The sequence below is a fragment of the Panthera onca genome, chromosome B2 (assembly GCF_046562875.1).
Source record: "Panthera onca isolate mPanOnc1 chromosome B2, mPanOnc1 haplotype 2, whole genome shotgun sequence".
NCBI lineage: Eukaryota > Metazoa > Chordata > Mammalia > Carnivora > Felidae > Panthera > Panthera onca.
Window position 1 is genome coordinate 61,805,391 of NC_138343.1, and position 23,954 is coordinate 61,829,344.

At 35.3% G+C, this 23,954-nt stretch overlaps 1 protein-coding gene and 1 pseudogene across 4 annotated transcripts in view; both read left to right on the forward strand.

The window, feature by feature from the left end:
• The window catches only part of ADGRB3 (adhesion G protein-coupled receptor B3), a 736,713-nt gene that overhangs the window by 164,172 nt on the left and 548,587 nt on the right, over positions 1-23,954 (forward strand). The window lies entirely within an intron of this gene.
• On the forward strand, positions 9,910-10,483 carry LOC132667248 (adenosine 5'-monophosphoramidase HINT1 pseudogene; annotated as a pseudogene).

The following is a 23,954-nucleotide window of genomic DNA, read 5'->3' on the forward strand; positions in this document are numbered from 1 at the left end:
AGATAATTTAAAAATTTTAATATTGGGCACTATTGGAGTCCTAAGATAGCAGAATATCATATTTCCTCCTTCAATTCACATGGATCAACATGACTGTTCATGATTTCCTAGGAAGTTCTATGAATTTTTTTAATAAAATCTGTTATTCCTTTTTTTTTATATTTATTTATTTTGAAAAAAAGAGAGAGAGAGAGAGAGCAAGCAGGGGAGGGTTGGGGTAGGGAGAGAAAGGGAGAGGGAGAGACAGAGAGATAGAGAGAGAAAGAAACCTAAGCAGGCTCCTCACCGTCAGCACAGAGTCAGATGCGCCACTTAAACTAATGACCTGAGCCAAAAGTTAGACACTCAACCAACTTAGCCACCCAAGTGCCCCTAAATTCTGTTATTCTTAATTATTTTTGCTAATTTTGAGAATATGTAATTTATTGACTAAAGCCATAGGTACATAAGTGGAGCCCAGTAATGAGAATTTTTGGTAATATGTTCATGAAAGTGAAAGTGAATGCACGTATAGTATTTAAAACTCCAGGCCCCCTGAACTGTCAGGTGTGTTCAGTGATATCATCTATTAGCTGTTCTTTCATGCATATGCCATTGGAAACTCGTCACTTTAACAATCACAGATCTTAAGTCCTGTAATCAGCCAATGGCACTTCAAAAGAAGGCAGATGAAAATAGGAAGTTAAAATTATCTTTTATAAACTATGGGGAAATTATCGTAGAGAGAAAAAAATATATCTTGAAATAAAGTATATAGTATAGAAAAGCACAGAGGTCCAAAACAAAGAAGATATTTTCTTTCCAAACAAAGATTGGTAAGACATGCAAGAAGCTAAAAGTTGCTATGAAAAACAGGAGCAATTATATATGTCTTCTTAAAATAATCAGATGCAAAGATACAGTGATAAAAATGCAAATCATAAAATACTCTTAGCCAGCTAGAGGTCAAATCAATGTTTTTCCTCAAATCAAAACATCAGAATTTTTCCTCAGTCAAGTTTTAATTTTTAAAGGTTGAATATTTATGGGGAATCTAAAAGCTGAAATTATTACAAGTCCTTGGAAAAAGGTTAAGATTTAAGTATTAGGTAAACATGAAATGTTCATAAATGAACTTGAAGGTGTCCATGAACACCTTGAATTAAAATGCAAAGCATTCTGAAGGGAAATTTTTCATCAAATTTCCAACAGAGTCCAAAAATTCTTAATAATTATTTTCCTAGAGCAGTATTTTTCTTTGTCTTTTAGTTTTTAAAAACCTATCCATGAACTAGACAGGCTCATAGGCTTTATACTTAACGTGTGTTAATGGCTTTATATAAAGTCATAGAATGTTAGATTCATAGAATTTCAGGCTCCGTCCTCATGAATCTCTTCTGGTTTTGCTGCCAAGTAAATGATAAGCCTGTGCTTAAGAATCACTGGTGTGAAAGTGTAAAAAGAAGCTTTGGAGCCAAGGAGATTTGAGTTCAAAGCTTCCTCTGCTACTTCGTCAGGTTTCATAAGCTTCTTGAATCTTATTGTTCTTCACTTGTAATAATGATAATTATATATCATAGGGTTGTAGTGGATTAAATGATGAAATACATGTATATATATATATGTATATGTATATATGATATACATGACATATACATGTGATATACCATTTGGCATCTAGGTAGAACTCCCTGTTAGTCCAAGATATTTTATTCTGTGTTTTACCACCTTTTAGAATATTCTTCTATATACTATATTATTGAATAGAATCTGTCTAGATATCATTTTCCCTCAGTTTTTTTGAAGGCTTGTATTCATACAAATCTAAACCCTATTTTGCCTGACAACACGTCCATTCTTTGTATTCTCATTATCTTTGCCATTCTTTTGAGAATTATTCGTCTGTTTTATACCAGAGTGTCTATAGTCATTCTGCTGCTAGCCTTTCCAAGTGAATTCTGAGAATTTCCTATTTTGTCTGAAAGTTTTGGTTAAGCACTTGCTGAATGCAGATATTCTGGGAATATGTTTGGCCCATCTTTGAGGTTCACTGCTTAGGACTCAGGTTGTCTTGGTGACAGTTCTACTATTAGGACACAAATTCAGGAAACTGAAATGAAATATTTGCTTCTGTAACTTCTGATACAATCAGTCCAGGAATGCCTTTGCCCATTCATAACAATTTAAGCACAATTCTTTCTGTAAGTGAAATAAAATAGGGTGAGTTGCCAGAAACTAGGGTGAGATTTCTTAGGTACCTATTTGTAGGTAGCCTCTGTGGAGGAAAAATAGTGTAGAAGAAAAAGAAAAAAAAATATGTAATACTGTATCTGTGCTATATATCCTGCTTTGTAAAATTAAGAGAAGAGAATCTCACAGGTGATGATAGAAGCTGTTTGAAAAATATTTCCAGAGACATAAAGAATATCTGTTTCCCTAATTTCCTTAGGGTTTGTTTGGGAGAAAACATTCTATGACTGGAATGTCTACTTCTCTTTATCTCAAGGCCTATCTAGCAGCTGAAGTAAGCCAGCATGTACAAATGAATGAGCCATGAAGATATCCCTTATATTTATCGTTTCTGTACTTATCTCTTCTACACATCTGCATTAAGTGTCTAGTATCAGTCAAACATCATGATGGAAGCGTCTGGTACATAGAGGAGAAGAACCACATGACTCCTACTCTCTCACTGTCTAATAAGAGGAGACAGACATATGAACAAATAAGTTGTGGACAACAAATTGTGTGCAGAGATGTTCAGTGCTTCCTGAGGCTATAAGGGAAAGCTTTCTAGGAGTCTTATCAGGTGAAGAGCCGGGCCAGAGTAGGGCATTTCAAGCACAAAAAGCTATACTTACAGAATTGAAGAGAGATACCTGCACACACTGACACCTATAAGCCATCAGGTCCCACTGGAGAGTAGGGCTCTTGGTCCTCAGAAGTCATTTCCCCATTTTACAGAAGTGAGAATGGAGGTTCAAAATAGTTAAGGGCTTGTCGTAGAGGCTCCTATTTAATAAACTAAAACACTGACCTGGGCTGAAGGCTTCCTGCTCCTGATCTACCAAATGCTTCTGCTTGCTTTGGCTATATAAAGACAAGGAATCCTTCCTTTCATCAAGACCTGCTCCTGAGATTTGTATTTGAGTTTTCCTTCATTCATTTATGCTTTCACCTCTGTTGGACAGTAAACATTAAACAGGGAAGCTGAGGGGCACCTGGGTGGCTCAGTTGGTTAAGTGTCTGACCTTGGCTCAGGTCATGATCTTGTGGTTCATGAATTCGAGCCCTGTGTCGGGCTCTGTGCTGACAGTTCAGAGCCTGGAGCCTGCTTTGGATTCTGTGTCTCCCTCTCTCTGCTCCTCCCCACTCGTGCTCTGTCTCCCTCTCTCTCAAGAATAAACATCAAATTATTTTTAAAACAGGGAAACTGAAATCAATGTAATATATTTGCTTCCTTAGTAAATCATATAAAATCATTTCAGGTTGACTGGTTCTAACTAGTCACCAATGAATATACCTATGTGCCTTTTCTATTCTTACCATGCTTTCCTTTTTCCTACTTGTACTTTCTTATTGTGATGTTCCCATTGTTCTGATTTCTAGTGTGAAGCAATTCTCTACAAGATGCACTTTAAAGTTAAAGAACATCTTCCTGTTATGCCCTCCTCAGTGACAGACTTACTTTGCAAGTCAAGGGATGGGAGGTTTAAATAAAATTTAAAATAAACTCGTTAAAATGGATGGTTTATTGAAAAACAACTATACATAAGTTTATGGAAGTGTATTTTCGAGTTCAGCAAATATTCATGTATTCACAAGCCTTCTGTGCTTCAAGTCTGTTCTAGGTCTTCATCTAGAGGATTAGAAGATGAATAAAACATTGTGCTCACCTCTATAGGGTTCTCAGATTAGTAGGGGAGGCAAACATTTAAGGTAATGATTCGAACACCGAATACAGAATGCAATCATGGAAGCACATTTAAAATACAGAGATGGAACTGAAGAAAGAGCAACTCTGTCTAGAGACTAAGGATAAGTTTCCTGGAGAAACAAACCTCAAAATTGTATTATAAAAGCTGCAGGGAGTTTTCTAGGAGGAACAAGATAGTGGGAATGGGATATTCAAAGTAGAAAGAATATTCTGTGCAAAGACGTTGATGGGTGAAAGCTTTAGACACCCACCTGATTGCTTAGATGTCCCTCTGGGCTGTGGGAAGGCTACAGAGGGGTTAGAGCTATGAAGATAATTGAACAGACTCACATAATAGAAAAAAATGAATACTTTCTCATTTTAAAGAATATAGTGATGGTATAAAGGGAGGGGAAAGGAGTGCAAATTTAGGAAGGAAGACTAGTGAGGAAATTGTTACAGAATCCAAAAATAGGTGATAAAATATTAAAACAGAAACACACAAACTTAGTGCCATAGAGAATAGAGGAGAAAATTATTTAGGAGGGGGAATCTTACTAGAAACTAGTGGCTCATTGGATTTGAGTAGTGAGGAAGACAGGCCAAAATTACTTGTAGGTTTTGTGCCTTTGAGGAAGAATAAGAAGTGGTACCACCTACCAAGACAGGGAATGTACTATTGTACAAAAATACAATATAATATAATAAATATAATAAATATGATATGATATGAGACAATACAATATAATGTAATATTCAATTCCAGGTAGTCATAACATTTATAGAGAAAACTAAAGCAGAGAAGCAAATAAAGGGAGGTCTTACACTGAAAATGCTATTTTAGATAAGATATCACCTCTGAGAAGGTGATATTTAATTGGAGAAATGAATGAAGCAGACACCTGCACAAAGATCTAGAAGAAGAACATTTTAAGCAGAGTGAACATTGACTACAAACACTGTGAAATAGAAATGGTTTTGGCATGGAATGGAGAGAGTCAAAGTGGGGAAGTGGGGTCAGAAATGAGTTTCAGAGAGATAGGAAGTGACCTTGCAGTAGAGAAGAGTTTGGATTTTCGCCATTTGAAATGGAAATCCTGAAGAGTTTGACCATCAGAGTGACAAGCTCTGATTTGTATCTTTAAAAGGTCATCCTGGCTGCTGGGCATAGAGAATTAAATGCAAGAGGCAAGAGTAGATACAGAGAGACTAGTGAAAAAGGTACATCAGCACTGTAGGAGGGATATCATGGCGTCTTGGACTAGGGGGATGGTGAGAAATTGAGAAGTGTGTATTTTGATATATGGATATACGGATGGATTCAATTCAATGTGTGGAAAAAGAAGATCAAGGAGGAATACTAGATTTTTGGCCTGAGCCGTTAAGGTGTGGGAAGAGCAAAGTTGTGGGGGAATATGGAGGAGGGAAAATTGAGTTCGTTTTTAGATATGTTTAGCTTGTGATGCCTTTTGGACATTTGGTTGGGTGGGTGGTTGCATATCTTCCTGTGGAGTTAGGAAAGAGTTCCAACTGGAGATAACATGGGAATCCTCAGCATACCTGCCTTTGAGATCACCTAGATTAGAGGAGGACAGAGGATGGAAATGGGCAGAAAAGCATGAGCCTGGAGGCATACTACATAATCAGGATCAGGAGGACACTAGCAAGGGGAGTGTGAAGAAACAGGGAGAGATTTGGGGAATCTTAGCCATGAATTTCAGTGATAAACATTTTAGCAGGAAGAGGGTATGGACCAACAATGTCAATTGCTATTGACATGTCAGAGAAGTTAAACACTGTTAATGCAGAGTTTTAAAAACTAACATGATGCTTCCATTTTTTATTAAGATTTTGTTTTTAATTTTTAGAGAGAGAAAGTGCAACCAGGGGACAAGGGCAGAAGGAGAAGGAGAGAGAATACTAGGCAGGCTCCATGCTCAGTGCAGAGTCTGATGTAGAGCTTAATCCCATGACTCTGGGATCATGACCTGAAACAAAATCAAGAGAGAGGCTCAACTGACTGAGCCACCCAGGTGCCCCGTCAGGGTTCCGTCTTTGTACTAGCTCAAAAATTATGAGTTAAGACTAGCTTATATGAAATTATTGTACAAAAGGAAGAATATCATTACAAGTGCAAATAGCTGTCATGGGAGCATAAGAAGTATGTCTAAATGGGAGAAGGGAGAGGGAAGAATGAGCAGCTGACTTTAGAGCCAGACGTGCCTGTGGCCAAGTAGGATTGTTTATATCCCACAAACTGTTTAATATAAATACTTTATTCTGAGACGGAAGCAAAAAGGATTGTGTGCTGCAAATGAGATCATAAGCAAATTTAATTTCAGTTTTCTCTAGCTCCATTGGTCCATGTTTATAGACATAATTAATATATATATAGCATTAATTTAATTATTTTTCTTGCTTGTTGCCCATGTGTATAATGGAAAAAACTTAGTCTGCTCCTCTGCCCTGTGTTATTTCCAGGAATTCCCAGGGCCTGGGTTCATCGAATGTTCTGTTCTTAACAGAAATGTTTCTCTCCCCTGCTTAGTGTCATGCTTTATTCTTAGAGGTTGTAAGCATCACTCTCCTTCAGCTTGGGATTTCAAACAGATTTCAAAATCAGAAGAAAGAGAGTCTTTATCCTATCCCTTCCATTTTTGGCCTCCCCAATAATTATTAACCAAGAGCACAGTGTTCACCCTTTCTTTGTTAAGCCAAAGAAGCATACTCACATGGAATACATAAATCCGCTCCTCTCCAGTCTGTCCCATTAGGTTGACAAATATGTCCAGACATGTCTGAACCACAGCAGAGGACACAGCCTATGATTAAGTTGGACCTTTTGACACATAGATTATGGGATTTACCAGAGATTGAAAGCACACAATAATGAAACAGATTTTAAAAAATGAAGAGTATTTTAGAGCCTCAGGCAAGGAAAGGAGATAATCCAACTCCTTTATTTCTTCCACTCGAAGAAATTGAAATCAAATAAATTTAACCGATACATCTAAGGACACAAAGCTCAATTTTGTAGAACTCAGACATGTACCCAAGTCTCCAAATCTCGAACTATTTCTCTTTCCAATAAAGTAAGACACACACACACACACACACACACACACACACACACACACACACATATACAGAAATGCCATGGTAACTGAATATTGAATACGGTTTAAGTCCATTGAGTAGTTAGATTAATTTTACTATACTCTTGGAAACAAGAGGACTATTTGAGATGGGAAGCAAACATGGCAATGTGTGGATGTGTCATATTATGGATGCAGACAGAAAAGTAGGACGCTTGGTTAATTTCTCTTTGTGTTACAAATTGCAAATTGTATTCACTTGTAATGTGGTAGTTTTGACCACATATGCTTAGAGGATGGGGAACTCAGTAAATGTTGACAAGGAATGTAACATCTTAATATTCAATTTCTGAATGTTCATGAATCTTGTGGAGAAAATCATAGTATAACAAAAAAGCTCATAGTGATGTGTATTTACTGAAACAACTGGTCACCTGAAATGAAAATCTCTAATTGAACTAATTATTTGATTAATGAACCAACTTACTCAGTTAAACCTATGGTTTGTGTAAAGTATGTTAGTTTTCAGAATTGGTGTTAATGGATGAGAATTAGATTTTCTAGGTAGATGGTTACATAAATACAGTCTCCATCAATCCAGTCTGGGTTTCACATTCCTACCACAGACTTTACCTTTTAAAATCTTCTGTTTAATTCAATCCCCTTATTAAAAGCCTTTTCCTTTATTTTCCAAAGAATGAATTTCAAGCTTCTTTATGTGGCAGTCAGGGTCCTCTCCATCTACCGCAATTTTGTCTCTCTAGTGCTGTCTCTTATTCTCTTTTCTAGCCATAATCTTTTCCCCTTCTTTTTAATATTCTATCATATACCTTTTATCGGACAACCGTCCCCAAATTATTTTGCCCATAAATATGACAGACTTAATCACCTCTAGGCCTTTATGTTTATCTCCCTTATTGAAATGCCCTTGTCATCTTTCTTTACTCATTGAAATCCTATGACTTCTTCAAAGACACAGATCAAATGTCAAGTTACCTGAGAATCCAGCAACTACGTATTGACTCCAATAGAGCTCATGGTCTCTGTATTCATAGGACCTTCCAGGGTACTCAAGTGTCCCTTTTCCTATCCAGAATGCTATAGTTCGTTCATTCCCCAAAGCAGCCAGTTCAAATCTCACTACTTTTTTCAACCCTTAAATGCTACTACTGTACTGCTCACTCAACTAACTCAATGAAACCAGTCGCTGGGTGTGAACTCTACCAGATTATATCCTTCAACCTCCAAATATATCCATGTCCTCACTTCTCTCTCTCCCAAAAAGCAGTGTCACCTTCCAAATCTTACACCTGTGTTCTCAGTTGCTTTCCTTTCCTCACCTGGGATTTTGCCATATTTCTCTCTCGTACCTTTGATATCCTCTTTTCCACTGTCTCCTTCCTGTCATCTTACACTTCGATTGTTTTGCTCTTGTTCATTTTAAACAACAGTGTTTTTCAATATTTCTGCTTCTCTTTCAAACAATTGCCACATGGCTCATTGTTTGTTTTTTATTTGATGAGCAAATGTATGAAAATGTTAGTTGATACACATGAATTTACTTTTGTTTATTCTTCAATTCTATGCATTCAAGTTTTAACTTCCATTGCACTACTGAGATGGTTCTGAAGTCCAAATAAATGTTCTTCATCTCCATTCTCAGTTTCTTCACTGTTCTCCAGTACCACTGAGTACTTGTTCTTTCGTGAAATATGACGTTTGGATTTAAGGGTATGGGTCTTCCAGTAATCTCTCCTTTTTTTTTTTTTTTTTTTTTTTTTTTTACTTTTTTTCCTTGTCTGTTAGGAGCTCAAGTTCTATTTGGACAGATCATACCCTTCATGAAATCACGTCAGTGGCTTTCCATTACATGCATAACAAACTTCATGGCCTGTCCCAGTCTTCATACAATATAACTTTAATATAACTTTTTTAGCAGAGACACCAGAAGGCCTCCAAAATATCACACACATTCATACCTTCAGGCCTTGGATTATGCTGTTGCTTTCTGTCTAGAATGCTGTTCACACTTTTCAACTTGAGAAAGTCATGCATATCTTGGAAATCATCTCCCAAATGTCATTCCTACTGTGTCACTTGCTTCCTCTGATTATTACATGGAAAATTAGTAACTGCCTCTGTGTTGCCTTTAGGACTATTTATGTGCATTAAAGTTTTTCAGTAATAGTACATCGTATATTGAAAGTATTTTGAAAACTTTTTTTCTGTTTTCCATTACACTATTTCCTCAATTAGGTTAGGGTCTACATTAATCTTTGCGCTCACTGTGCTTAGCACAGTGTAAGTTATCACTAAGTATTGATTTATCTGATGATAGTCTTTCCTTCATCAAAGCTGTTGGTGAGGGAAATTCTATAATATTCCTTCATATGACATTCATATAGAAGCAATTAATGAAAGAAATTGAATTAAAAATAGTTTCTCTGCAATTTAAATGGTGATTTGCAGTAATTAGGGGAAATTATTTATTATCATAATTATTACAACAAAATTAAATATTTTAAATCAATATTTTAAAGTACAGTATTTCTCAATGTTTATTTTGCATGTTAGATCATTCCCAATTCAATTAGTACTAACTGTAGCTCTTGTTTTTTCATCTTTAATAATTTTTAATCTTTGACTTTTCTCTGATTTCTCATTCTGTTTTAGTGGGTAGACCATGATTCTGAAAAAGTGCCATCTTAAAATGAGTCTATACTCTGAATGCACACTCTACAAAATGGAATGTGAACATTTTGTAAATTCTTCATCTCCCCAAAACATTGATCACTTATTTAATAGCTTGTTTCTTTTCTCAGTCTATTTTACTTTATTTATGTTATTGAACTCCATCCTGTTAACGGATGTAATTGAATGGTTAAGAAAGCCTCATATGGGCGCTGGAGGGAGGCCGAGATGGCTGATGAGATCACCAAGGCTCACGTCACCTGGCCTGATGGCGACACGATCTTCTGGAAAGATCATTCACAAGGAAATCCCAGGCAAAATCATTTTTGAAGATGACCAGTGTCTTGCTTTCCATGACATTTCCCCTCAAGCACCAACACATTTTCTGGTGATACCCAAGAAACATATATCCCAGATTTCTGTAGCAGAAGATGATGATGAAAGTCTTCTTGGACATTTAATGATTGTTGGCAAAAAATGTGCTGCTGATCTGGGCCTAAAGAAGGGTTATCGAATGGTGATGAATGAAGGTTCAGAAGGGGGACAGTCTGTCTATCATGTTCATCTCCATGTTCTTGGAGGTCGGCAGATGAATTGGCCTCCTGGTTAAGCATGTTTTAGGGATAATTTTCCCTTCTCTAGGCAATGGTCAATATTTGCAAGTTCCAATATGTTAAATAGTATATTTGTTTTTACCTGTGTATGGGGAGATTGAGGGAATAATTTTAAAAGCCCATACATAATAAAAGATAATGTTGCATGGTTAAAAAAGAAAGAAAGAGAAAGAAAGAAAGAAAGACAGAAAGAAAGAAAGAAAGAAAGAAAACCTCATATGGAGCAAATTCCATCTTATTTTGCACTAACCCATGAAAGAACTTCCCCTTCCACAAGGATATTCTGGAATTCTCATTCACTGAAGGCCTTGAGACCAGAAATAAAAGTTCATATTATCTGTGGCCATTGAACTACCGGGGGATGGGGGGAGGGGTGGGGGGAGGGGGTGTTTGGAGCCCATCTTCACCAACCAGATCATACTGTTCGGTTGGCAGGGACTGTCTTATGTGACTGAATAAGGAACTTCTGTGCCAGATCTTACCACAGTGCCTGTATATCACAGATGTTTGTAAATGAAGGAATGATGGCCATGGTGTTTATTTTCCACACTTAAACTCATATTTCCTGTGTAGTTTTAGGATTCTTTTCTCTTTTCTCTCTCTCTCTCTCTCTCTCTCTCTCTCTCTCTCTCTCTTTTTTTAAGTTTATTTATTTATTTTGAGAGAGAAAGAGAGCATAAGCAGGGAGGGGAAGAAAGACGGGTCGGGGAGAGAGCCAAGCAGGCTCTGCACTGTCAGCATGGATCCCAACACGGGGCTTGAACTCACAAACTATGAGATCATGACCTGAGCCGAAGTCAAGAGTGGGATGCTAGGGGCGCCTGGGTGGCTCAGTCGGTTAAGCGTCCGACTTCAGCTCAGGTCACGATCTCACTGTCCGTGAGTTCAAGCCCCGCGTCAGGCTCTGGGCTGACAGCTCAGAGCCTGGAGCCTGCTTCCGATTCTGTGTCTCCTTCTTTCTCTGCCCCTCCCCCGTTCATGCTCTGTCTCTCTCTGTCTCAAAAATAAATAAACGTTAAAAAAAAAAAAAAAAAAAAAAGAGTGGGATGCTTAACCTACTGAGCCACCCAGGTGTCCCATGTAGGTTTAGGATTCTAAGAGTGTTTGCAAATTCCATATTTATGATTGATACATTTAAGGTATTAAGGTTTAGATGAATTACTTTTTAATTCCTGGAATTTGCTTTTTTCCTTTTAAAAATATACAGACATCATGCCATTGTCTATAAGCAAATATAAATAAAACATCCAGCTGATTACACTTGTTAACTTTTAATCTAAAAAGTTAGGCTCATGTAGTCACAGCCCACATTCTACTTTTATAGTCAGTCAGGAACTTACCCATTTACCAGATGTTCAGAAATAAATAACTACTGAATGTGTGAACTCCAGGACAGGCTTTTCATATTTATAGATTATGATTTTGGATGTACACACCTGAGCTCATACTTTTTTTTCAAACAACTTTATAATAGTATTAACATTTAAAATGTTAAAAAAAAAACCCTCATAATTCTAGAATCTAGTACTTTTGGCATCAGTGTTCTATGTTCCATTCCAGATAACTTTTATAACACAAAGTTGGAATCTTAGCAGATATACAATTTTGTGTATTCACATATTGCCAAACAGAATTGTTTATGTTGCTAAAATATTTAAAATTTTTATTTTAATTGCAATTATTATAGTCTAGAGATTTGTTATTCTAACATTTACACAATACTGTCATTATTGTTTACTTACAAAATACTCATGTTTATTGTAGAGATATAAATCAACAAGCAGCCTGAAGTAAAAAAGGAAAAGTACTTACAATTCCATTTCCCAGAGACAATAACTGTTACTACATTAGAATATATCTTGAAAATTTTAAATATCTAGCTGTCTTCCTTTCTATCTATACAAACATGTGCGTGTAAATCTGTTATGTGTATTTTTTAAATATGGCCATATAACACAAAATAAGAATATAAAAATTATAATCAGAAATTTTATAATAGTACATTTTGACCAATCTTCACATCTGTAAGTCAGAGTTATCTACATAATATTTCCTCTTTGGAATATATAATAGTTTTAAAGTAGTCCTCTGTTATTGCACTTTTATAATATATTTAATTCATTACATAATATGGTGACCATCTATATCATTATGCAGTTGTCTTTGTAATTACTCAGAATAAACTTTTAAAATGATGTTAAACGTATGCTTATTTTTAATGCTTTGATATTTATTGACAGGAAACATCAAGAAAGGTTTATACAGAGTTCTATTCTAACATCAATGATGTAACACAAGTTAGCCTTTTTGACCATTTTTTAAAATAAAACACCATTTCAGGTGTTTAATTTAGTGATTCAACACTTACATACAACAGCCAGTGCTCATCACAAGTGCCCTCCTTAATACCCATCACCTATTTAACCCATCCCCCACCCAACTCCCCTCTGGTAACCATCAGTTTGTTCCCTGTACTTAAAGAATCTGTTTCTTGGTTTGCCTCTTTCTTTTTTCCCCTATGTTCATCTGTTTTGTTTCTTAAATTCCATACATGAGTGAAATCATATAGCATTTGTCTTTGTACGACTTATTTGGCTTAACATAGTGCCCTCTAGATTCATCCATGTCATTGAAAATGGCAAGATTACATTCTTTACTATGACTAATATTGTATATTATAGATATAGATATTGATATAGATGATATAGATATAGATATATGCATGCCACATCTTCTTTATCCATTCATCAGTTGATGGACATTTGGTCTCTTCCTATAATTTGGCTATTGTAGATAATGCTGCTATAAACATTGGGATGCATGTGCCCCTTCTAATTAATATTTTTGTATCCTTTGGGTAAATACCTAGTAGTGCATTTGCTGGGTCATAGGGTAGTTCTGTTTTAACTTTTTGAGGAACCTCCATACTGTTTTCCAGGGTGACTGCTCCAGTTTGCATTCCCACCAACAGTGCAAGAGAGTTCCCCTTTCTCCACATGCTTGCCAACACCTCTTGTTTCTTGTGTTGTTGATTTTAGCATTTTGACAGGTATGAGATGATATGTCAATAGAAAAACTCTTTAGCTTGAGTTGCTGAATTTGCTTAAACATGTTATAAAATACATCAAATAAAACTTACTTTTGGGTATAAACAATGAGATAATGGTTACATTGAAAATGTTTCTTTCATATCACATTGAAATAGTTATAAACTTGCCTTAGCCTGACGTCAGTGATATATTCTGTTTGTCACTTGATCATAAATTTCAAAATAAAAATAGAGACAGTGTGATAATGATGCACAGGCAGCAGCATCCCCATTACCAGTATCTCATAGACAGAGTTCTTTCAGATTACAGCATTTAAAAATGTTTATGTAGATTTCACTTAAGTTCAGAAATCTCTGAAACAAGAAAATCAACTAGAGGTTTTTTTGTTTTGTTCTGTTTTTGTTTTTGTTTTATTCTAGGAGATACTCTGCCACTCTGTAACTGGAAACACTAAAATAGCTCAGTGGTTAAACTTGTCATTAGCTAATAGCTCAGTTTCGTGGACTGAGAGCCATGAAAACATTTATTAAGTATGCTACTTCCATTTGCTTTTCCTTGACTTCAGAATCTAGTCACAATAACTTTTTTGTGCTTTTAAGAAAGCTCTAAAATATTTGTAAAATTAGTTCAATAAGAGTATTTCAAGGTCAGATGGATCTAATTTCCTTTTTATCCTTGCAAAAATAGAGCCAAATAAAATTAAATCAGGCTCCGTGGATTCCAGTATGGTAGTTTCTGACCTGACATTTAGTGGTGTCAAAAGGGAGAAGTGCCTGTTTTGGTGATATTATTCATCACCTTGTCAGCTGGATACAAAGTAAGGGATTTGGCTTCTGGTTCAGATAATGTCATTGGAACAGTTCTCTCGGTCCCACAGGCTTGTTACCCATATACTCTGGTGAGAGAAGAATACCACACATTTCAAGACCTTTCGTTTGCTACTCCTAACTAGCATATACATTTAAGATGTTTTCAACGCTAGTTCATTTTCAGTACGATGCAGATTGTATCTTTTTTATTCTCCAAATAGTCCTTATTTTGCATGTAAGTACTAAATGCTACGAATGGATAAATTGGAATATCAAGTTAGACTTCAGCTGTAATAATTATATGTGTTATAGTATCTCTCAGCATGCATTAATATCCAAGAGATACTATACAAGATAACTCATATAAAGTACATGCCATATTTATTCAATGGAGAATATCATCTGGAAGGAAGAGGAGAAAGGGAAGGATGTAAAAGAGGAGATGAGAAGGAGACAAAGGAGAGAAAAAATATGAATGTTTAATGAATAAAAGAAGGTCCTCACAGAGGTAGCTGTTATCAGAGAATTAACTACAGCAGCATTTTTCCATGTGTGATGCAAAGACAACCTGGAATAAGTAACATTGTGTGCTTGCTAAAAGTTGAACTTCCCCTATGTTAGTCCATACCTGCTAAGTCAGATTCTCTTGAGATGAGGCTCAAGGATCTGTATTTTTCATGAGCACCAGAAATGATCTTGTACCAATGATGTTTGAAATCTATTGAATTAAACTGTAAAATTAATTGAAAATTCTGACCTGTGGCCTGATTGAAAAAATTGTATTGGCTTAGAAAACCTATTAATATATTATGGCTTGTCATTAAGCATTAAGAAGAGTATAGAACACAGAACACTCTAAGAAAATAAACTTTTTATGGGGAACACACTGGAAAGCAGAAGTTCCTAAGGATTTATTCACCCTGTTCTGTTCACTACTTTTGGAAAGTACATCCTTAAAACGCCAGCAACATAATTTTAGGATATGATGAATTTTTACTTACAGAGTGATTTTATTTCAAGAGAATCTACATGATGAGTGTAATTAATGTTTAAGTAACACAATAATTAAGCTGTATACGTATAGCCTCTCTCTGAATTACTGAAACATAAAAATTATTTTAAGAATTTGAATACCAACACTGTTTGCATGCCAACATATTTGCTATAAATCTTTTGATGTTAAAACATATTTTGTTCAGGCAAATATTGTAAATACAATCCGAATAATAGATGATGGTGCTTGATCATTGTTAATAGTGATTTTCCTTAAATTAAAAAATACTTTTGGGGTCATATTTTAATTATGACTTCTGAGAGTATAATCCTATTTCTCTATTTATATAATTTAAATAAATTTTCTTGCTTAAGGAAAGAAATTAACATAAAAAAGCAAGAGATGAATTCCCAGTCTCAAAGGTCAAATTCTAATTTTGGATATTCTTCATTAAAAAAAAATATTACCAATATCAGTGTTGAAAATATTGATTATTAATGAAAAAACACATTTCCTATGGACCTCTTTTTGACAAGTACATTTTAATCTGTGTTAAAAACATATTAATCTCTGCCTCTTTTTCCCTCTAATGTTTGAAGTTGAATTGCAACATGAGGATATTATGCAAATCAAGACAATTCTTTTCAAAGCTTTGAAAATTTAATGTCAAAAAATACATATTTTAGCATATATTATTTAGTGAAAAGTTCATTTTTATTTTTTCTGCAAAAGTGCTCTAAGCTTTGGAGTAAGAGAATTTCGTGGGTCCCTGGTTATACCATATGTTTTAGAAGTTAGCTTCCTCATGGGTATCCAAGGATGTTAATATTTGACTGTTTTCTAGCATTGAATCAATTTCATTTTCATTCTGTTATTATAGTTATTATCTTATTTAGGAGCATAAATTGAAAATCATTCCAAAGATCAATGATCGACAACCATCTTACTTAAGCTGTGTTGGGAAACTGATTCCTGTGAGGAGTAAGACTGAAGTCTGGAAAAATCAGTTGATTTTCTCAGACACTTTGATTCAGAAAAAATCAAATGATTTTTCTAGACTTCAGCTTTCTCCTTTGAGAAGAAGTGGTCCAATTGGGGTAGATGATTTTGAATGTTTTTGCAGATGGCACAACATACACAAGGTGATAAGACAAAAATGTGTGGTGATGAGATAGACAATGATTAGATCACAATGAAATTAGGTGAATGGATATTAAGAAAGGATAATTAAGTAAATATTATGAAAAAGTCTAAATATGAAACATGCTTAGGACAGAAACAAAATAGGTAGAGTGATAACAATAAAAAACAAAGGAATTATGAAAGTATCTTTAAAAGTATAAGGAAATAATGTCTCAGTCAGTTGTGTCCAACTCTTGATTTCGGCTCAGGTCATGATCTCAGGGTCATGGGACCAAGCCCCATGTTGGGCTCCAACGCCCATGTTGGGCTCTGTGCTGAGCGTGAAACCTACTTAGGATTCTCTCTCTCTCTCTCTCTCTCTCTCTCTCTCTCTCTCTCTCTCCCCCCTCTGCCCCTCTTCCCCACTTGTGCTCGCTCTCTCTCTCAAAAAAAAAAAAAAGTATAAGGAAATAGACACTGGTAAAAGGATCAGGTAAAAAAGAAAGAATAGTAGTACTTTCCACTAAACTTGTATATGAGTAGTTAGAAAGCACATTAATAAAATGATATTTTAAAATGTGCTTTTTTAGCACATCTGCTTTAGGAATTTTAAGTATTTTTTGAAAATTGTTTAACAAAAATAACAATGTGACTTCATTTTGTAGTTTTTTACCCTTTTCTTTTTATGAGGACTATTTTAAATATAAAGATATCTTCCAAATTGATAAAAAACAAATATCTCCATTTAACCTCACATGGCCAATAGATATATAATGCATGAATATACTACTCTACCTTAATATCAACTTGACAGTTAAATCTACTTCTGTTCTTTTGAACTGTGCTCTTTTATTTATATAATAGCAATTTGGGATAATTTTAATTCTAGCCTCTTTCATTTTCTGTGTATTGGAAACCTGTTGAGTTTTTTACATCTGTATGTGAACAGACAAATTACCTAAGTTCATATATGGCATAAATCTATATGAAATGGACCTGACTAGGGTTTGTATTTCCTGTTTATCATTATTATTGTTGTTATCATTATTGTTAGCGTTGGACTTTTCAGCATGCCACATCAGTTCATTTTTTTAAACAGTTGCTTAGGGAGCATCAGAATGGACAAGGCACTTTCCTGTATGCTATGGCATAAATGTGATATAATGTAGATATAGAGAGAGATAGAGGATGGTAGATAAATAGACACATAAAAAACTGATATAGGGGCCCCTGGGTGGCTCAGTCGGTTAAGCGTCCGATTTCGGCTCAGGTCATGATCTCGCGGTCCGTGGGTTCGAGCCCCGCGGGTTCGAGCCCCGCGTCGGGGTCTGTGTTGACAGCTCAAAGCCTGGAGACTGTTTCAGATTCTGTGTCTCCCTCTTTCTCTGACCCTCCCCGGTTCATGCTCTCTCTCTCTGTCTCAAAAATAAAATAAATGTTAAAAAAAAATTTAAAAAATAAACTGATATAATATTAATTATATAAATGTTATTTGAGTCATTGAGTCAGTGAATATGAATTTAGTTAGGAAGAGATAATATTTAGTTGTAGTAGATAAAGATTATAATGGGGAAGTTAGAATTGTTTCGCTAGTGCTTTTATGGATTGTAAGATTTGAACATGCGCCAAGAGGTGCAGAGGGAAAGGCATGAATGAAAGTATGAGTTTACAATGTGTAAAGTATTTTGGGGGGACACTGAATAAATTAGTGGACTAACCTAGATATTGCAGAAACCTTATATGAGTAGTGGTGTATACTACCATATAATTGGTTGGGACCCAATTATTAAGATTCTTAAATACCAGACAGGTAGACTTTGAAATTTTTCCTGTGGGTAGCAGAAAGCTTACAGATAATAGAAACATTTACATTATTAAATATGCTTGAGAGTAGCATCTGCCTTAATTCTTATTTCTGATTTAACTGTTAAAAAAGAACATGTACTTTGTAAACATGTGTTTCAGACAGTTTAAATACTTTTGTATATTAGATTATTTTATTAATTTCCAATGGGAGTAGAAGAATTTCAAGTACTTTGATAGTACTTTATAGACAATAGTAGCACTGTCATAGTTCTTTTTCCTTTGTGTCTTGCCTAATGTGCCCAGTTCCGTTGGGAATGAGTATACACATCAGTGTGGCCTGTATAATACATTAAGGCTTATCCTCATTGCAGTCATTTATTAGGTGCTTAATTGTGAGTGTTGCTTCCACCAGGCGATGTACAAAGATTGCTACATAGGGGTTCTTTAAGAATTGAGTCCAAGGAATCTAATTGCTCTTAGCATCCTCAATATAGAACACCACTTTTGTATTCACTGGGCTAAATTGTGCTTGGTGTAGTGTCAGCTAAATATACTAAATAGTCACAGTTATACATAGGCTTCCAAACATGACAGATACTCAACCTGATAATACCATGTAATAGCAGGGATGTAAACTCACATTAACTTAGAGCATGCATGAACCAGACAGTGAAAAGAATTTGACTTGCCATGAATAATGGAATGTTTTATTTTTTTCACAACTGTTATCCTGTCCTTCAGGCCCTTTGGCTCAGATGCTTTGAGTGTTCAATACAGAGTTTGAGTTAGAACTTAAATTTCAGTTCTTAATCTTTTCCCCTGTTTATGGTGTTCACAAACTAAATACTGAATCTAGACACATGGGCCTTATTTAGTTGTAAATCTTTATATCAGGTAATTATAGCATTGGTCTAATTAGCCAGTAGGCTAAATTTGTCAAAGTAAACTGAACTTGCCTAAAATTTATGAAAGAAGTAAAAGAGAATTCTGTGTAATTTTATTGATATAGGAGATCCTTCTTATCAACTTCCCAAAGAGAATATTTAGTTTCTTAGTATTTTATTAATCCAGAAATACTCTTAGTACCGAACATTTATCTTTCAAGATACCTACATATGACTAATTTGATTATCAAGAATACATATATATGTGTGTATATAGTCCCTGTTTGAGATAGTAGGTCCATGAAAACTCTTGAATTGTGAAATTCAGCCAAAGAGGAAAACACTCATGGGCCTTAAACACATTTTGTGTATATAATTGCAAAAATAGACATAGGTTAAAGATATACAACCAAGAATCTTCCACAAAATCTTAATATTTGCATTGCTTTACATATTTCCTAAGATGATGTAATAATTTGGTTGATATATGTTATGCTATATTCTGACTTTCAAAAATATAATGCACAATATTTGTCATACTCAAATTGATATATTCATTCACCACACTCTTAAAATCATTTTATATACTGTGTTTTAGAACAGAATTAAGCTTTTCAGCTGTAAAATGTTATCCTCCTCAGAATAAAGAACTTCTAAAATCTTTTGTAGTTTCTCTGAAATAATAATGGCCCACCATGTCATAATTTTAGGCTATAAAAGTGCTTTGGAACAAAATATTTTAAAAATAGGATATGGTAACAGGAGAAAATTACCTTTTGACATTATAGTTTATCTAATACAATTAAGTCTTTAAAATAGGATCCATTCATGTTTTTCAGCTTCCTTTTCTATTTATTGGAGCATGTCTGCTTTGGTTTTAATCTGATTGTGATAAAACTATTCTGAAAGAAAATATTTGATAGTATAGGCAGATATAGGGAGGAAGCCTTCCAGCATCTTTTCTTCTGTTTTTAGCTCTGAAAGGTCTCAAAGAAATCAAACAAGGATCCATGCTTGGACAAAGTGAATAAAATCAGAGATCAAATAAAATTACAGACAGTGAACAAAAGCTTCCACTTGAAAGTACAAAACATTAGTTGGTATTATATAAGGGGAAAATAATGTTATTTCATTGATTTTAAATTTGGAAACTAAATTAAATTGACTTTGAATAACTAATTTAGGTACTCTTTAATATCCCAAGATGTGTTAAATCTGAAATAAACCTAGAAATATTTAGTTTAGAACAAATAGCCAGTGATTATTGAAATAAAAGTTACGATTATTTATTATCATGAAACCTATTAAGAATCTGTATTGTTATGACACTGTTAAAGGAAGAGTTATTAGAAAACATAACAGTATTAGTATCTAATTATATAAAATTGATTTGTAATTAGCTCTACAGGAGTGCAAAAATAATACCTGCTGTATTAATGACAACCAGATTAAAGAGGAAAGCTTTTTTCTCCTTGCTCTAATTAGTTTGGTTTGCGCATTCTTATTTATGAAATAAATGTATTATTTATTTTCCTCTAAATGTTTATGGCTCTCAAGCTACCTTTTCTACTTCATGAAAGGTTCAGTTGTGTTGTCATTACTTTGCCTTAAAATTATTAATGTAATCACACAAAGGGTATGGCAAATGAGAGAAAGAAAGGGGGAAAAAAAAAAAAAAACAGACCCAACCCTAAACCAGTGTGTGAATTATTTGTAAATGTTATTTGGTGCTCCCTTTCTTTTTCCCTTTAATTGTGTACCTCAGTCCCCTTCCAGTGTTTTGAGCCTTCAGGGTGACTGGCTGTATTAGCACCCTCACCTCCACTGCACCCAGCCCTCTCTCCTCAGTCCAGACCTGAACTTTCACTTCTCATGACTCCAGTACCTCACCTAAACTCAGCTCTGTTGAATCCATTCCATATATCTTTCTAAATTTCCTGTTGGCAGCTCACTATTCTGATGTGAAACTGCTAAATGCCATCCTCTCAAATATTATTTGGGAAGTACGTAGAGGAAATTTCCTAACCCAAAGAGACTTGTTAAGATAAGCCTTGGCTTTAATCTTCTCAACACCCAAGATCTTCTAAAATACGTATTTGGATTCCATATCTTCCTTCCCTGCTAGACTAAAATTTCTGAGTGTAGAACATCTGTTTTATTCACCTTTGTGTTCCTTCAAGGCTGATCCAGTAACATTGCCATGTGCTTGGCCACTGTTGGTATTTTATAAATAGTTGTTGAATAAAAGAGTGGAAGAAAAACTCAGTAGCTAGTATTAGTATCTCAGTATTTCAGTAACTTGATACAAAGTTTATTCAGTTATTACTGAAATTATTATTATTAAGTTATTCAGTTATTAATAAACACAGTTTATTCAGCTGTGAGGTATTTAATGGTCAAAAGGTACTTTTTCCATTTGTCCTTCTATGTGAAATATGTGATTTTGTATTTCACATTCCTTCCTTATAAGGCATTAGTTTTATTATCCTAGCTAGCTCCCCATCCTCCCCACATCTGAATACTCTTTTCCAGCTGGTACTCCTGTACAGTATAAAAAGTATGTTGTAGAACTGCTTCTAGAATGCTTGAAGAGTACATGTAAGTTAAAGCATTACAAACATTGTGTTTAAATAATACATAGTGACATGCCCAGCAACATCCAAAATACTTCTGTAAAATGGGCCTTCTAATAATCCTTAAGATAGTTACAAGTTTTAGTAAAAATGTTTGTATGGTAACTGGGATAGTGCCAGCTTCCATGGTAGGCCCTAAATAAATTGTAGCTATGCTTATATTTCATGCTGATTTTCAAGAGAAATGCATTTGTGAGTAGCAGAGAGGCAATTAAAAAGAATGATTATGATACATGTAGGAAAGTTATATGGGAGAACTTTGAGAAAAAAATAATGTGGTTTCACAATTTTTGTTGCCATGTGCCTGTTCATTACTGTAAAATAACTGTTGTGCTGGTAGTTTAAATGTTTAGTGTCATGATATGTCTCTTTGGCTGGAGTTAAGGAGGTTAGAAAAGAAAATGAGTCACGGAATTATTCTCTCCCTCTCTTTTTTTCTTTTCTAAAGCAGCCAAACTGAGGGAATAGAATAGCTTTTTGCAGCTGGGACCAATTCCTTCTCCTTTTCTATGTTACGTGAGAGAGAAGCTCACAGACCAGAGACTTCAGAGGAGAAAAAAATGCAGAGTAAACGCATGGCCCTCAGCCTTCTCCATATGCGCACTCTTTGCAATCTGGGTGGAAACAAGCACCGACTCGTTTAGATGCAGTTTAGGAATTAGAGGCAGTTTATTGGCTCATACCTGTAGTGTCACCACACCTTCATGTAGAACCTGAAGCCCCGTGCCCCTTCCTTTAATGAGGATTGAAGGAGCCTGGACTGGGACTGAACATCCAGCGGTATGAATGGCCCACAGCAGATCCTCAAGTCCCTCCTGACTCCTCTTTCCTTTCCCAAAGCCCTGCCCAAGCCGTTGTGCTGTGTGAAAAGCGCTGATAGAGAACTTCAACGATGTGCAACACAAGAGAGGAATATTTTAACTTAGACTCATTGGCACAACTAGTGTGAAAGCTTTACTGGAAAAGATGAAAAGGTTGAAGTCTTGGCTATGTCCCACCAGCTATGTAAATCTCGGTCCCTCAAAACTTTTTTGAATCTCATTTTTCTCCCATAGAAATATAGATTTAATTATTTGTCACTTGCAGCTCTAATTATCTGCTGTTCCATAATGAACTATCAAGTCTTCCTATCCTCAGGCAGATAGACCCAAGAAATGTTATGATATTTTGCTAATACAAAAAATTGAAGTACAGAAAATTCAAGGACTAGAAAGCCTCTCCATTCTTTATTTAATCTTCAAACTTTCTCTTTCAAATTCTTAAAGAAAACCAACTCTCTGAGGAAAGATACATTTCAAAGAAATCTACAGGGTTTCTATGAAAGATTGATAAGTACATGTTTCAGTATATAAAACATTTGAACTTAGAAGGAACAGTGCTCATGGCAGATGCTTCTTTATTGAGAAATTTCACAGCTGTCATCTGTTGTAGCAATGATGATTGAATGAGTGGAATATTGTTTATTCCACTAAGGAAATTATCCAGCCTTCAGTATATAAAGACTTCTTTCATTTTTCTCACCTTTATATCTGAAAGCAATGGAACACACCCATCTTTACTTGTAACCAGCTGCTTTTTACTGGTGAGATGTGCTCTCCCTGACACTCACGCGCACCCCCTTATAAATCCGGCTTTCACCCGTTTCCCTCCATTAAACTACTCATCCCCATTGCAACGACCATCTAACTGCCTGACCATTTTTCACCTCTCTTCTCCCCAATCTCTGTACTATATGGTGCTTTCTCTGCCCTTCTTCCGCTCTACATGCTTCTTTGAACTCCTTTGCACCGTCTTGCACGTACCCTCCATTCTTTGCCTTCGTGATTCGCCTGCTTTCTTGTGTATACAACCAGATTGCACCCTCAGAAGATGGCTCTTTATATTAACTCTCCTTGGTGTATTCATTCACTCTCATAAATTGAATTTAGTTAGCACCTCTAGGGCCGTGACTCCCAAATCTCTACACATAGTGCTGACATCGTCCATATATTTCCAGCTGCTGTTAGCTATTTCTGCCTGGAGGTACCACTGGGCCCCTCAAAGTCTCAAGTCCCAAAGCAAAACTCACTGTTTGCCCATGGAGATTTATTTCTTCTTTCTTTTTCTGTTAATAGATATCGGCTTTGAAATTATAAAGCAAAACTTTACTTTCTCATTCCCTTTTGCTTCTTGTTTGTTTTGTGCTATAGAATTTTCCTTCATGAGGGCATCTTTTGGGATGAGCACTGGGTGTTGTATGGAAACCAATTTGACAATAAATTTCATATATTAAAAAAAAAGAAAAAAGAATTTTCCTTCATGACTTTTTTTCAAAGTCACTATGTTCTTTTTTCCCTACTGTCACCATCCAACTTTTATTAC